A 12091-nucleotide genomic window follows, 5' to 3' on the forward strand; every position below is an offset into this window, starting at 1 on the left:
GTACCCGTGTGATCATCCTACGGTTCGCCACCCAGGCTCAAAGGGATCATAAGATTATTCATGCTAGAAACCTGTGTGTGCAGCCACAAGCTAATATGGGCTCTAGCATAGTTGAGTAAGTTGCATGACCTCTTTCAGTGGTGGGCTAGCAGATGTAGGGGAAAGTAGGTGTAACTGTCCACCCAGAGTAAAGAGTTAATGTTTCTGAAAGACTATGTCTCGGTCATCCGTTTCTCAAACACCATGTAGTGTGAGAAATCCAACGGAGGAGATCGAGTCTTGTGGGGAAAAGTGCGCAAACCTCTGCAGAGTGTACAAACTAATCATGGTTAGCCGTGTCCCTGGTTATGGACATCTTGAGTACCTGGTATTTGGATTATCATGTTGATCTCATCACTCCAGATTAATTTGTTGGGTTAATTGATATTGTTTAATTGGGATTGAGTTGGAGGAACCTTCTCAATGTTTAACAGCCACCATGATAGTTAAATAAAAATTTATTCCTTTGTTGTAGGAAAAAATTGGCTTTATGAAAAAACTTTAACCATAGAGCTTTCCACCAGCCATATATGCATGTAGTGATAGCAATTATTCTGTTCATTACTACTTTGTGTTACGTTGCCAGCATATTTCATGTGTTGGCCCGTTTCGGGCTGCAACATATCATGTTTCAGACTTTTCAGACGACGAGTAAGGTGCCATAAGTCGTTGTCGTTCACTCAGCTATGCCGTTGGAGTTGATGGACTCACTTTATCTTCCAAGCCTTCCGTTGTTATCTTATTTAGATGGCCTTAAGCCATATTATTGTAATAAGTTTTCTTTGGAGACATTCGATGTAATAAGTGTGTGATTGAAACTCTGTTATAAATCCTCGAGTATTGTGTGTGTCAGCATTACCGATCCATGGATAACATTGATGCACAGAGACTAGACTGTTTGAGGTCTGGTCGCTACATTATGAGAGCTTGTGTCTGTGCCCGGTCAGCCGCCTAGGGCTATGCACAAGACTAATGCTGGATATGTTTGAGAAACATTTTTTTGGAGGTTTCAGTTCCAATATATTCCTCTTTCTATCTCAACATAACGTACAAGGAATTTCAATATCACAAATGATGAACACAGAGATTTTTCTCATTATCAAGATCATAGTTTTAGTATCACAAATTCGAATTTCAATACCACATATTGCAATTTTCAACATCTCAAATCAATATTGGAGCTCGAAAATTTCAATATCACAATCCATGGCTTCAATATCACAAAGAGCAATTTCAATGCCATATATCGTAATTTCTCAATAATAATGACACAGCTACAATTCTAGTCATATTTCCAATATCAATATCACAATATCAGTATCAATGTCACGTTATCATATGTATATCAATGTCACATTATAAATATCGATAGCAATGTATCATTTTCTATCAATGTCACAAATTGGCACCAATACCCAAATAATCAAATATTGCGATCAATTCCCCCCTCCCCACCCAACTGCTCCCCAACCCTCATGGCAATGATGTGGAGTAATTAGAACACACGCAACTGTAGGACCAACTAGTATATATTGAGATGTTACAAACCGTGCCAAACAAAACTGTGCAGTAGTATTCTTTACAAATGGTGTGCCTTATTAGTGAAAGACAGAGAGTACTGCCATACAAACAATCTACTCCACAAACATGAGAACAGAATTGCTGACAGCCCTACATGCTAACAAGTTTTCAAACACCTTGTTTCTTCATGCATGCATATACTATATTATCTTAGCGGAATTGTTGAACGATAGCATGCACTAAAGGTCACAAATGTAGCGAGTCTCTGAATTTTTTTCCACAAAATCTTTCGCACTATTACACATTTAGTATTAAGAGCAAGTACGCCATAATTAAACCTAGCAAAGTCTAACTTTCCTTTATGAAATTTACAAAAGAGACCAAGCAAGGCATGGCCTATTATATGCCAGTATCTTTGATAAATTTCTAAGGGGAAACCATCTGGACCAGGGTCCTTATTGTGTTTCATATCAAAAACAGCAACCTTAATTTCTTCTAGAGTAAATTCTCTATCTAATGTTTCTCTATCTATGTCATTCGAAATAGCAGGCATATCCATATCCACAGATATTCTTTTGAACTTAATATTCAGGTATAAATTACTCACACCCTCAGTAGGGCCACACAATTTTTTCTAAAAAGAAGGGGCATACAACAGTAAATCTCTATCTCCTTCTATCACTTCATTAGTAGCAGTATTAGGACAAATAGTTATATTTATTTTAAATTTCTTCTACGAGCTCTAGGCAAAAAATAAGTTGTGAGAGCATCTCCCTCTAGCAGTTCTTTCTCCTTCAATCCCTACAATTATTTAATCTGTTCCTCCTTGCGAAGTTCTTCTAATTTCTCCTCTAATCCTTTCCTCATGAGATACATATCTTCTATTAAACTTACCATCTCACATTCTCTATCAGTACCATCTATAGCTTGTGTAAAAAAGACTTTTTATTTTTTATACATCCAAACAGAATTTAAATTCCATCCTTCATGTATTTTTCCCAAGCTCTCTGGCTCTTCTCTACCACTGGTCTCGTAAGTTTTTGCCAAAATAAACATTACATAAAACATTAACAACTACCACATCCAAATCATCTCTTAAAAACCAACAAAGTTCAAATTTGAAAGGTCTAGTGATCTTAGAGGTAAATTTAAGCCAAAGTTTAATAGCAGGGAAGCATGATCTGAAAGTACTCTAGTTAATGCTCTAAGAAACATCTAGGGAAATAAAAGTTCATAAGATAAAGACATCAAAATTGTGTCCAGTTTCTCAAGAACTGGATTTTCCTGATTATTCGACCATGTAAAACATCTACGAGCTAGCTCTACTTCTTTCAGCTCACAGCTTTCTATAATTGCATTAAATAAACGAGACCATTTATTAAGAGGTTTATTTCTACTGGACTCTCCTCTCTACTTGATAATGTTAAAATCTCCTCCAACAATAATAGGAAAATCGGCAAAGCAACAAATATGTACTAACTCAACTAGGAAATATTATTTATCTTTACTTTGAGGCGCTCCATACACATTCACTACGTGCCTCTTTTCACCAATGATTTTATCCTGAACTAGTAGGAATCTAATATGATGAGAACCTTTTTCAGATTATAGCACATTATAAAAATCATTATTAACGCCTAGCAGCAACCCTCCTGACTGTCCAACAGCAGGTACCGCCGTCACTCTTTGTCGCCCGAATTGTAATATTTGATTATTGAGCAATATAGGTTTACCTGAAAAGAAATCGAAATCAGAAAAAAAAAGGACAAATCCGCCATAAATATGTTGGTTTCGATTTGTTTATACCTAAATATTTCTAATTTGGAACTGTATACATTTGATGGAGTATAAACACATGTGTTGTGAGTTTCACAAACTTCTTATTTCTCAATAACATTAAATTATGTTTTTCATGCAGTAATATGGAGAGTGGTATTTTCTCCGGCTAGAAACAGGTGATGTCGAAGTGTCCGCGTGGGGCAGAAAGAGCGTGACGAGACAGGACGCGCGGGACCTTCCTTTTTAATTATGGCCACAATCAACGTGGTGCCTAACGAAGTGTGGGGTCCCGTTGCCCATACGCTGAATGGGCGGTGTACTCGTGGTTCGTGGATGTCGCTGCTCGGTGTACTCCACACAACGGTCGCTGAAAGAACCATTATCGCATGCAAAACACGTTTCCTGACTGCCGCGATCGAGGGGATAATGAAGAAGTTCTTGAGCGCGCGGTGGTCGTGAGAGGATAAGGACGCACGCGTGAGACGGACACAGGCCGTACCATCTGCTTCAATCCAGCAGAGCGCCCGCGGCCGGATTGCATTGCATGGTCCGATCGAGGAGCGCACGCGATCTACGTGTTTTCCTGTGCCGTATAGGGTATGTCGGCGCGCGAGACCACCACGGTGCCCATGCCGATCCATGTGCATGCACAGTGTCTCTCATTGGCCTGACCTGCCTGTTTAGATGTATGGGTCCAAAAAGACCAATCATGGTGGCGCCGTGCCGGATCATGAAAGGCCGGGCAAATCACACAACACAGGCGTGTTTCCTTTTCTGTCCAAGTAAGAGACACCGGGTCTACTTATTCAGACACTTCATACACTTGTCCGTGGGTCTACTTTTTTTGGGGGTATATATCCGTGAGTCTACTTCAGACAGTTGTGGTGCTACAGGACCCCCACGTGTTATTGCCGACCTCTACATGTCTCTACCTCTGGTTTGTCTTAGTGGGCCTGCCGTTTGGGCCAGACGACCACACCTAGTATGGACGGCCGGCGGCCATCGGAAACGCCAAGATCAATGTGGATGGAGGGATCGATAAGAAGAGGAGCCGTCGGTCCTGTTTGTCTGTCGATATGCAACGGGACTCTACCTGGAGCTTCAGCGCTTGTTTTTGAGGGATTTACTGATCCGTAAACTTTCAAAGCCATTGGTTGCTGCGCGGCCTTGTCCCTTGCCTTTGATCCTAATACTCCCTCCTTCCTAAAATATAAGGCGTGATTGACTTTTTACGGTCTTTGATGCACGGTTTTGATCACTAATATATATCAAAGTATTGGATTGAACATGTATTAATGGTATCGTTGTATTTTTCTTGCAAAACGATTTTATTTCATATGTATTTATACTAATTTTATAGACATACAATGCATAAAAATCATAGTCAAAGTTATGCAACGAAGACTAGAAAAGTCAAATCACACCTTATATTTTGGAAATGAGGGAGTATCTTGGAAGTCATATAGCTACCGAGTGCGTTCAAGTGGTAGGAAATTTCTTTTGGAATTGTTTGGATTGCTTACCACATATGTGATACGTCATGTGGTAAGTGATAGGAAATTTCAGAGAGATGGACCCATGTGCTTACGGAATCAAATTTCAGGGAGATGGACCCATGTGCTTACGGAATCATGGAAAAAGAATACCAGGCAAAGCTAGCCATGTTCCAAGAGGTCTCCCTGAGTCATCTATACCACTATATAGTGTGGGAATAACTATGAATGTAGGCCGTCCGATCTGCACATTCAATGGTCGGGATGTGGCAAATCCCTACAATGTGAGCCGTCGATTTTGGCATCTAACGGCTGAAAAGTGCTGCACCTTTCTCGCTCTCCCAGTGTGCTCACCTTCTCCACGGCCTCGCCTCCTCGCCCACTAGCCACCGCTATTTCTTCTTCCCTGGCATCGTCGTCATGCAGCCTCACCTGGATAAATGAACCATCATGACACATATGCTTCGCTGTATCCACCTATTCGGCGTTACCTTGCTTTTTTTCCAAAGTTTATTCCCCATTTGCTAGCACGAGCAAAAAATTCATGCTAACTCGGCCACCGACTTGCCCAGCATGCACAGCTCCCATCTTCTCTAGAGGTCTACCCAAAAGCCGTCGTCGCGTGGCATCACCCAAAGCCATGGTGGCTGGGAGGTGGCCGGAGATGGCTGCCTGGAAGGCCTGCACAACTATAGTCCTTTGAGCGGTGGCATGTCACATCGATATGGTGAGGAACAATAGCGATAGGAGGATGTGGTAGAGAAGATGTGAAGAACATGTGCGGCAGATCTAAGACAGAGAACGAGAGAAGACAAGCAGCGAGAGAAGCGAAGAAGGGACGGGAGAGTTCGAGAGATGCGTACAGGTTGGTCAGGAAGCGCAGGGCGTTCATGGGCCTGCTCGGATGGGCAAGTGGGCCATAGTGGAATTGCCTCTTCCAAAAATCATGACGTGGTGCAATATTGGCCTGAATGAGTGGTCTACCACTAAAAGGAAATCTCATCTCACAGTTGGCTAACGCACAGCCTCAGAATCCCTAAAAGAAATTTTACAGCCTCTGAAAACGTGACATAATTAGCTCTAATGGAAATCACGACATAATTGGAACACATGACATAATAGTTTTTCTTTTTCTTTTTTGTGAAAATGACATAATAGTTTTCACATTATACACCCGAAAAAAAGAAATGCAACATAAGAAAGTCCATATAAGCATACACAATATTTTTAATCAATTTTTACAGTTTTATCATGCATATTTTGCACTTTATGAAATGCCAACATGAATCGTTGACATGCACTGCTATGAACGTGCAAAGCACGTGCCACTTACTAGTGAACATAGGTTATGCAATGCTGAAGCTCATAATCCTGTTAAAGCTGCAGCATCCCTTGAGAGTGGACGCCATCTTTGGCTCACCTCCAATCCACCTATAGCTTGCATCCTCTGAATATTTGCAATAAAGCTATATGGTGTTCTCAAAAAGGAAAAAACCGACTTGTTTGTTGTCCCGCTCACTCGGCTGGTTCGTGTGGCTCTTTGAGGTGTAAGCTGGTTTGGTCCCATCAAAAAGAGAAATAGGCAGACACACCAATCCTCAAATGCTGAAATCGCGTGCGCACACACATGTCAAATTATCACTACCAACTGGTGTCACATGCCATGAATCTTCTATTATTATATTATAACCAAATAAGTTATCACCTTTGTCCGCGTATGCTACAAAAAAAAATACTCCATTGGTTCTAATTATAACTATTAAGATTCAAAAATGTAATTTATGTACATAGGTTTAGGGCTCCCTTCCCGATCGAACCATCAGGCTTAGCCAACGTGAATCATGCTTGCTTACATATAGGTTTAGGGCCTTTTTGAATCGCGGGATTTTGAAAATGCAGGAATAGGAAAAGTTTAGGATTAAAGTGGCACTAGTAGAAAAGGGGGCAATGGTCCAGGCCGGTCCAACCCATTAGTCCCGGTTCAATCCAGAACCGGGACCAATGGGGGCATTGGACCCGGTTCTTGAGCCCCGGGGGCCGGCCGGGCCACGTGGGCCATTGGTCCCGGTTCGTCTGGACCTTTTGGTCCCGGTTGGCGGGACGAACCGGGACCAATGTGCCTTGCTCCTGGCCCACCACCATTGGTCCCGGTTGGGGGAATGAACCGGGACCAAAGGCTTCTCTTTAGTCCCGGTTCATGCCACGAATCGGGACCAATTAATTGCCTATATATACCCCGCGAGCAGAGCACTCTCACTGCTCTGTTTTTCGTGGCCGGCGAGGAGAAAGCTTTGTGTTGCTCTAGCTCACCTCCTATGCACACGAGGTGTTCGATGGAATGCCCGAGCCACACTACTTAAGCTTTCTCCTCTCCAAGCTCCACCTTCAAGCTCCATTTTTCTCAATATTTGTCTAGGTTTAGCGGTCCGTCACGTCCCGTCCCCGTCTTCACCACCGTCGATCGCCCGCGTCGCCGGCACCACCGTGGTGAGCCTCTTGTTCTTATCTTCTTTCTGAAAGGAAAAAAACTCTTACTTGTATGTTTATATAGATACTTGTATAATTTTCTTACTTTTAATATTTCATCTTATATAGTGCGATGGTTTTGGTATCCGCCCCCGCCGGCCCTCGTCCTGTCTATGATTCAGATGTGGTATATATTATCTTTTCATAACTATTGGTTCATTTATTGTTTATGACAATTATGCCGACCAACGTGACATAGATTTTATTTATCTAGGAGGTTGTTGAACCGGAAATTCCAACCAACCCTATTGTCGAGAGGTTAAATTTAGTTGAAGAAGAAAACAATTTGTTGAAGGAAAAAATTAAAAAAATTGAGGAGGAGAAGATGATATTGGAGTTGCATGTTGCGGATGTCGTCGATGATCACAAGATCAAGATGGATGCAATGCGCTTGAAGTTTAGAAAGATTAGAAAATATGCCATTCATACCGAGGCTTGGTATCATTATGCCGTTGGATCAGTTGTTACATTGGTTGCGATTATGATCGCATTTGTTTTCGCATTGAAATATTTTACATAGTTTCAGTGTATGATTTAATTAATTTAGATGCTGTGCAGAGCTTTATGTTGTTAGATGAGAACTATGTATGTACTTTGGTTTTAATGTGATGATGGACTTCTATTAATTTGGCCACTTAATTATATAATGCACGCAGATGAACCGGCAATGGATGTACGGTTCAAGACACACCTCCGAGTACATTAAGGGTGTGCATGATTTTCTCGAAGTGGCTGAGGCAAACAAGCAGAATGGTTTTATGTGTTGTCCATGCCCTGTATGTGGGAATACGAAGTCTTACTCTGACCGGAAAATCCTCCACACCCACCTGCTTTAGAAGGGTTTCATGCCACACTATAATGTTTGGACGAGGCACGGAGAAATAGGGGTTATGATGGAAGACTGCGAAGAAGAAGAGTACGATGACAACTATGTGCCCCCTGAATACGGTGATGCTCCTGAAGATCAAGAGGAACCAGACGATGTGCACGATGATGCTGCAACGGGCGAAGCTGCTGAAGATCAAGAGGAACCAGACGATGTGCCCGATGATGATGATCTCCGCCGGGTCATTGTCGATGCAAGGACGCAATGCGAAAGTCAAAAGGAGAAGCTGAAGTTCGATCGCATGCTAGAGGACCACAAAAAAGGGTTGTACCCCAATTGCGAAGATGGCAACACAAAGCTGGGTACCGTACTGGAATTGCTGCAGTGGAAGGCAGAGAATGCTGTGCCTGACAAAGGATTTGAGAAGCTACTTAAAATATTGAAGAAGAAGCTTCCAAAGGATAACGAATTGCCCGACAGTACATACGCAGCAAAGAAGGTCGTATGCCCTCTAGGATTGGAGGTGCAGAAGATACATGCATGCCCTAATGACTGCATCCTCTACCGCGGTGCGTACAAGGATCTGAACGCATGCCCGGTATGCGGTGGATTACGGTATAAGATCAGACGAGATGACCCTGGTGATGTTGACGGCGAGCCCCCCAGGAAGAGGGTTCCTGCGAAGGTGATGTGGTATGCTCCTATAATACCACGGTTGAAACGTCTGTTCAGAAACGGAGAGCATGCCAAGTTGATGCGATGGCACAGTGAGGACCGTAAGAAAGACGGGAAGTTGAGGTCACCCGCTGACGGGTCGCAGTGGAGAAAAATTGAGAGAAAGTACTGGGATGAGTTTGCAAGTGAGCCAAGGAACGTATGGTTTGCTTTAAGCGCGGATGGCATTAATCCTTTTGGGGAGCAGAGCAGCAATCACAGCACCTGGCCCGTCACTCTATGTATGTATAACCTTCCTCCTTGGATGTGCATGAAGCGGAAGTTCATTATGATGCCAGTTCTCATCCAAGGCCCTAAGCAACCCGGCAATGACATTGATGTGTACCTAAGGCCATTAGTTGAAGAACTTTTAGAGCTGTGGAGTGGAAACGGTGTACGTACGTGGGATGAGCACAAACAGGAGGAATTTAACCTAAAGGCGTTGCTGTTCGTGACCATCAACGATTGGCCCGCTCTCAGTAACCTTTCAGGACATACAGACAAGGGATACCACGCATGCACGCACTGTTTACTTGACACCGATAGTATATACCTGGCAAGCTGCATGAAGAATGTGTACCTGGGCCATCGTCGATTTATTCCGAACAACCATCAATGTCGAAAGAAAGGCAAGCATTTCAAAGGCGAGGCAGATCACCGGAAGAAGCCCGCCATGCGTACCGGTGATCACGTACTTGCTATGGTCAATGATTTACACGTAATCTTTAGAAAGGGTCCCGGCGGACTAGCTGTTCCGAGTGACGCTGGGGGACACGCACCCATGTGGAAGAAGAAATCTATATTTTGGGACCTACCCTACTGGAAAGACCTAGAGGTCTGCTCTTCGATCGACGTGATGCATGTGACGAAGAACCTTTGTGTGAACCTGCTAGGCTTCTTGGGCGTGTATGGGAAGACAAAAGATACAGCTGAGGCACGGGAGGACCTACAACGTTTGCACGAAAAAGACGGCATGCCTCCAAAGCAGTATGAAGGTCCTGCCAGCTATGCTCTTACCAAAGAAGAGAAGGAAATCTTCTTTGAATGCCTGCTTAGTATGAAGGTCCCGACTGGCTTCTCGTCGAATATAAAAGGAATAATAAATATGGCAGAGAAAAAGTTTCAGAACCTAAAGTCTCATGACTGCCACGTGATTATGACGCAACTGCCTCCGGTTGCATTGAGGGGGCTTCTACTGAAAAATGTCCGATTAGCCATTGTGAAGCTATGTGCATTCCTCAATGCAATATCTCAGAAGGTGATCGATCCAGAAATCATACCAAGGCTAAGGAGTGATGTGGTGCAATGTCTTGTCAGTTTCGAGCTGGTGTTCCCACCATCCTTCTTCAATATCATGACGCACGTCCTAGTTCATCTAGTTGACGAGATTGTCATTCTGGGCCCCGTATTTCTATACAATATGTACCCCTTTGAGAGGTTCATGGGAGTCCTAAAGAAATATGTCCGTAACCGCGCTAGGCCAGAAGGAAGCATCTCCATGGGCCATCAAACAGAGGATGTCATCGGGTTTTGTGTTGACTTCATTCCTGGCCTTAAGAAGATAGGTCTCCCTAAATCGCGGTATGAGGGGAAACTGACTGGAAAAGGCACGCTTGGAAGGGACTCAATAATATGCAGGGACGGATATTCTTGGTCTCAAGCACACTACACAGTTCTACAGAACTCTACCTTGGTGACCCCGTATGTCGATGAACACAAGAACAGTCTGCGCTCCAAACACCCGGAGCAGTGCGACGACTGGATTACATGTGAACACATCAGGACTTTCAGCAGTTGGTTGGAAGCACGTATCAGAGGTGACAACATTGTTTGTGATGAGATGTACTTGTTATCCAGGGGACCATCTTTGACTGTATTGATTTGGAAAGGATACGAGATAAACGGGAATACATTTTACACGATTGACCAAGATCAAAAGAGCACCAACCAAAACAGCGGTGTCCGCTTTGATGCAACAACCGAGAGGGGAAATGACACATATTATGGTTACATAGTGGACATATGGAAACTTGACTACGAACATGATTTTAAGGTCCCTTTGTTTAAGTGCAAATGGGTCAATGTGTCAGGAGGCGGGGTACAGGTAGACCCACAGTACGGAATGACAACAGTGGATCTGAAAAATCTTGGGTACACTGACGAACCGTTCGTCCTAGCCAATGATGTGGCACAGGTTATCTATGTGAAGGACATGTCTATCAGACCGAGAAAGAGAAAAGATAAGGAAGCGAATACATCATACGATGAGCCAAAGCGCCACATAGTTCTTTCAGGAAAAAGGGACATCGTGGGAGTGGAGGACAAGACAGACATGTCTGAAGATTATGAAAAGTTTCATGAAATTCCTCCCTTTAAAGTCAAGGCTGATCCCAGCATCCTAATAAACGATGAAGATTATCCATGGTTACGGCGCAATAAGCAAATGACACAAGCGAAGAAAAAGTGAAGACTTTCTCCCGCAACTATTATGATGATACCATGCCAACTTTGTAACTGACGAGTATGATACCATTGTCCGTTTTGTACATGCACATGCTATGTGTGGGTCAATTTATGATATCATGCCAACTTTCAACTTTTTCAGAGTTCATTTGAAATGCTTTAATGTCTTATGGTTTGGCCCTCGTAATAATTAAAAATAGTAACAATAAGTATTTTGTTGTAAGTAGAAACAAAATAAAATAAATAAAGCAAGAAAGAAAACAAAAAACAAAAAAAGTGGAAAGTTTATAATTTTTCGAAAACTAAAAGCAAAAAGAATTAAAAATAAAGAAAAAAACAAAAGAAAATAAATAATGCACAAAACAAAACAAAAAAACTGGAAATAAAAATAAAAATAGCAATAATAAGTAAAGAAAACAAAAAAACAAGAAAAATGCCCCCCACTGGGCCCCCACGGCCTGAATACAACTTGAATCCCTACTATGGGCCAGGATTCAGGCCCGCAGTAGGCCCAGAAGGCCCGTCAGGCAAAACGGTCGCAAGTAGGCCCATAAGCCTGCAGTAGAGAGGAGTTCGAGAGGGGTGCAGCAGTGGGGCTTATAAACCACTGCGCGCCCCTCTCAACTAGCGAGGTGGGACTAAACTTTGGCCCCGATGCGGGCAGCACAGGGGCCTTTGGTCCCGGTTGGTGGCTCCAACCGGGACTACAGGGGGGGCATTGGTCCCGGTT

This window comes from Triticum dicoccoides, chromosome 4A (genome assembly GCF_002162155.2).
Source record: "Triticum dicoccoides isolate Atlit2015 ecotype Zavitan chromosome 4A, WEW_v2.0, whole genome shotgun sequence".
NCBI classification, from domain to species: Eukaryota; Viridiplantae; Streptophyta; class Magnoliopsida; order Poales; family Poaceae; genus Triticum; species Triticum dicoccoides.